Below are 5,000 nucleotides of genomic sequence, written 5' to 3' on the forward strand. Positions count from 1 at the left end.
GCGCGGCGCTCGGTCTATGCCTCCGGCCGGCCCTCGCGGCGGCCGTGCGCGGCGCTTCGGTTCGGTCGGCCGGTCGTCCCGTCCCTCACGAAGTTCCTGCGGCCGCGCGTGCGTGGAGCGGGATCGGCCTTACTTGGTCGGATCCGTCGCCCTCGCCTGTTGCGGGGGCTCGGTCCCGTCCCGTTCGGTGAAAGCTTTGCCCGCTCTGGTGCGTCCCCGTGGGTTCCTTTGTCGGTTTTGCGGCCTTGGCGGCGGGCCTTCCGTGTCGGCCCGTCGTGGGCCCGCTGCGCGTCCGTGCGCGGTGCTTCGGATCGGTAGGCCCGTCGTCTGGGTCCCTTACGAAGCTTTGCGCGACCGCTCCTTTGTCGCCGGTCCCCTGTTAGGGCTGACCGAGCCCTCCGTTCGCCCCCTGGCCCGTCGCATGGGCCCCCGGCGCCTCCGCGGCGCCCCACCGAAAACTGTCACGACGCGCATCCAGCGCCGACGAGGTCGCAGGTTACGTGCGGCAGCCGGGGGGCTAGGCCGAGCGGCGGCGGGCCCGCCCACGGACGGGCGCGGGGAGGAGCGCAGCCGGCACGCGGCGCGGAGCGGCGGCGGCATGCCGCCGGGCGGCCGTCGGCTCAACCGTGCCCGAGTCCCGCGGGCACCGCGTCGCCCGGCCGGCGCGAGCGGCGGCGGGCCCGCCCGCGGACGGGCGCGGGGAGGAGCGCAGCCGGCACGCGGCGCGGAGCGGCGGCGGCATGCCGCCGGGCGGCCGACGGCTCAACCATGCCTGAGTCCCGCGGGCACCGCGTCGCCCGGCCGGCGCGAGCGGCGGCGGGCCCGCCCGCGGACGGGCGCGGGGAGGAGCGCAGCCGGCACGCGGCGCGGAGCGGCGGCGGCATGCCGCCGGGCGGCCGACGGCTCAACCATGCCCGAGTCCCGCGGGCACCGCGTCGCCCGGCCGGCGCGAGCGCACGAGGGCGGGAGGCAACCGGGCGGCGCCTGCGGAACCGGATGCGACGGCCGGCGCGGCACGGCCCCGACGGGTCCGCACCGAAGACCAGCGCGGTGCGGATCGACCGCTGATGAGGTCAGAGGTTACGTGCGGCAGCCGGCCGGCTGGCCCGAGCGGCGGCCGGCACGCGACGGGGATCGAGCGGCCCCGACGGCTTGCAGCCGGGCGGCCGACGGCTAGGCCGTACCGGAGTCCCGCGGTCGTTCGGGCGAAGGGGCGCATGCTGCGGGAAAGGCCTGCGGCGGCGAACCGTCCGCCCGGCCGGCCAAGCCTTCCGCGGCGGCGCGCACGTGGCGGCGCGGCCGAGATGACCGAGCGAAGCCCCGGCGATGGGCGGCGCGCACGTGTCCGTGCGGCCGAGATGACCGAGCGAAGCCCGGGCGGCGCCCGCCGTGCGCCCTGCCGGATCGCGCCTTCCGCCGGCGCGCAACGCCGGTCCCGCGTTCCGGCCGCGGGAGAGGCCTGCGTCGGCGAACCGTCCGCCCCGCCGGCCGAACCTTCCGCGGCTGCGCGCACGTGTCCGTGCGGCCGAGATGACCGAGCGAAGCCCCGGCGACGGGCGGCGCCCGCCGTGCGCCCCGGCGGATTGCGCGGCCCGCCGGCGCGCAACGCCGGGCCCACGTTCCGGCTGCGGGAAAGGCCTGCGGCGGCGAACCGTCCGCCCCGCCGGCCGAACCTTGCGCGGCGGCGCTTACGTGTCCGTGCGGCAGAGATGACCGAGCAAGCTCCGGCGATGGGCGGCGCCCTCCGTGCGCCCCGCCGGATCGCCTGCGAGCGGCGAGCGTCCGGGCGGGCCCCTTTCGCAACTTCCCTCGGTACTCTAAACACCCCTTGCCTCTCGGTCTTCCCCCCGACCCTCTCGGTATTTGCTCGGATATGTGCATGCATCGTCCCTCGTCGCCTTCGGTTATCCTCCCCGGGGTGGGCTTTGCGCCGACGCGCCAACGGGGTGGTAGGGGGGCTGCAGCCGCGGCCGCCGCGTTTCGCCATCCGCGCGTGCGCCGCCGGATCCGAGTGGAGGTCGCGGGCGACTCGTCGATGCTTGTACTAGGGGCGCATGCCGGCAGCCCCCCGCGGGGTGCGGGACCCCCGATCGGCGTGCGAGGGACGGGCGTCCGGGCGGGCCCCGTTTCCAACTTCCCTCGGAACATTAAAACCCCCCGACCCCCTCGGTCTTCGCTCCGGCCCTATCGCTATTGCTCGGATATGTGCATCCACCGTCCCTCGTTGCCTTCGGTTATCTACCCCAGGGTGGGCCTTGCGCCGATGCCCCGATGGGGTGGCAGGGGTGGGGCTGCCGCGGCCGGCGCGTTTCGGCATCCGCGCTTGGGGGCTCGGACCCGAGTGGAGGTCGCGGGCGGCTCGTCGATGCCTGCACCGGGAGCGCATGCCGGCAGCCCCCCGCGGGGCGCCGGACCCCCGATCGGCGTGCGATGGACGGGGGGAGGGGCGGGCCCGGTTTGCAAATTCCCTCGGTACTTTAAAATCTCACGGCCCTGTCGGTGCTCCCTCCGGCCCTATCGCCACTGCTCGGATATGTGCATCCACCGTCCCTCGTTGCCTTCGGTTATCTACCCCGCGGTGGGCTTTGCGCCGATGCCCCGATGGGGTGGCAGGGGGGCACGCTCTAGGCCGTGCCACGGGGCGCGGGCGCCGGCGCCGTACGTCCCTCGCGGCGGCCGTGAGCGGCACCTCGGCTTGCTCGGTCTGTCCTCCCGGGACGCGCGACCCGTGCGACCGGGACGCGCATCCCGTGCGACCGGGACGCGTGTCCGGGCCGTTCCCGTTTGCAACGCTCCTCGGTACTTTGGAACGCTTGGGGTGGGCTTTGGGCGGATGCCCCGCCGGGGTGGTAGGGAGGGGGGGCGGCTGCTGCCGCGGCGGGACTTCCGCTCCACTCCGCACAAGTCCGTCGCCTCGCGGCGGGCGCGCCCGGCACCGTTCGTCCCCGAGGGAGCCGGCACGCGCCCGCCGAGGCCCCGGCGCATGGGCGCCGCCGCCGGCCGTCCGCGCGGCGGCCGTGCGCCGGCTTCCTCCGTCGGCCCTCCCGGGATGCGCGACCCGTGCGACCGGGACGCGCATCCCGTGAGACCGGGACGCGTGTCCGGGCCGTTCCCGTTTGCAACGCTCCTCGGTACTTTGGAACGCTTGGGGTGGGCCTTGGGCGGATGCCCCGCCGGGGTGGTAGGGAGGGGGGGCTGCTGCTGCCGCGGCGGGACTTCCGCTCCACTCCGCACAAGTCCGTCGCCTCGCGGCGGGCGCGCCCGGCACCGTTCGTCCCCGAGGGAGCCGGCACGCGCCCGCCGAGGCCCCGGCGCATGGGCGCCGCCGCCGGCCGTCCGCGCGGCGGCCGTGCGCCGGCTTCCTCCGTCGGCCCTCCCGGGATGCGCGACCCGTGCGACCGGGACGCGCATCCCGTGAGACCGGGACGCGTGTCCGGGCCGTTCCCGTTTGCAACGCTCCTCGGTACTTTGGAACGCTTGGGGTGGGCCTTGGGCGGATGCCCCGCCGGGGTGGTAGGGAGGGGGGGCTGCTGCTGCCGCGGCGGGACTTCCGCTCCACTCCGCACAAGTCCGTCGCCTCGCGGCGGGCGGGCCCGGCACCGTTCGTCCCCGAGGGAGCCGGCCCGCGCCCGCCGAGGCCCCGGCGCATGGGCGCCCCCGCCGGCCGTCCGCGCGGCGGCCGTGCGCCGGCTTCCTCCGTCGGCCCTCCCGGGACGCGCGACCCGTGCGACCGGGACGCGCATCCCGTGCGACCGGGACGCGTGTCCGGGCGGTTCCCGTTTGCAACGCTCCTCGGTACTTTGGAACGCTTGGGGTGGGCTTTGGGCGGATGCCCCGTCGGGGTGGTAGGGAGGGGGGGCTGGCGCCGCCGCGGCGGGCCTTCCGCCCCCCTCCGCACAAGTCCGTTGCCTCGCGGCGGTCGTGCCCGGCACCGTTCGTCCCCGACGGAGCCGTCGCGCGCCCGACGACTTTCCGGCGCACGGGCGCCGCCGCCGGCCGTCCGTGCGCGGCGGCCGTGCGCCACTTCGGCTTCGTCCGTCGGCCCTCCCGGGACGCGCGACCCGTGCGACCGGGACGCGCATCCCGTGCGACCGGGTCGCGTGTCCGGGCCGTTCCCGTTTGCAACGCTCCTCGGTACTTTGGAACGCGTGGGGTGGGCTTTGGGCGGATGCCCCGCCGGGGTGGTAGGGAGGGGGGGTCTGCTGCCGCCGCGGCGGGCCTTCCGCTCCACTCCGCACAGGACCGTTGCCTCGCGGCGGACTTGCCCGGCACATTTCGTCCCCGACGGAGCCGGCACGCGCCTGCCGACTTCCCGGCGCACGGGCGCTGCCTTCGGCCGTCCGTGCCCGGCGGCCGTGCGCCACTTCGGCTCCCTCCATCGGCCCTCCCGGGAAGCGCGTCCCGGACGTTCGGGATGCGCACCCCGTGCGACCGGGACTCGCGTCCGGGCCGTTTCCGTGTGCAATGCTCCTCGATTCGCTGGAGCCCTTGGGGTGGGCCTTCGGAGGATGCCCCGCTGGGGAGGTAAGGGGGTGTGTCCTGCCTGGGCGGGCCTTCCGCCCGAGCCCGTCGCCCAGCGCGGATGGTCGCGCCGCGCGGGCGGGCGCGCCGCGCGTGCGCGGGGCCGTTGGCCGGTGACGCGCAAGGACGGGCGCGCTGGGCCGATCGGCCGCTCGGGCGCGCGCTTCGTCGTGCTCCCGCGCCTTGGCGCGCGCGCGGCCGCGGCGTGGTCGCTCGGTTCTGCGCATTTGGCCCGCGCGGATGGGCGCGTCGCGCGGGCGGCCGGGCCGCGCGGGCGGGCGGGCCGTTGCCCGGGTTCGCGCAAGGACGGGCGCGCTAGGCCGATCGGCCTCTCGGACGCGCGCGCCGTCCCGCTGTCGCGCCTGGGCGCTCGCGCGTCCGCGGCGTGGTCGCTCGGTTCTGCGCAGGGCCGGGCGCCCCCGGCCGAGCGGCGCGCGGGCGCTCGCGCGCGGCGGGGGCGCTCGGGCCGTCGCGCGGCC

This window comes from Phoenix dactylifera, chromosome 10 (assembly GCF_051530095.1).
Source record: "Phoenix dactylifera cultivar Ajwa chromosome 10, Ajwa_hap1_PhDact_Kaust_v1.1, whole genome shotgun sequence".
NCBI classification, from domain to species: domain Eukaryota; kingdom Viridiplantae; phylum Streptophyta; class Magnoliopsida; order Arecales; family Arecaceae; genus Phoenix; species Phoenix dactylifera.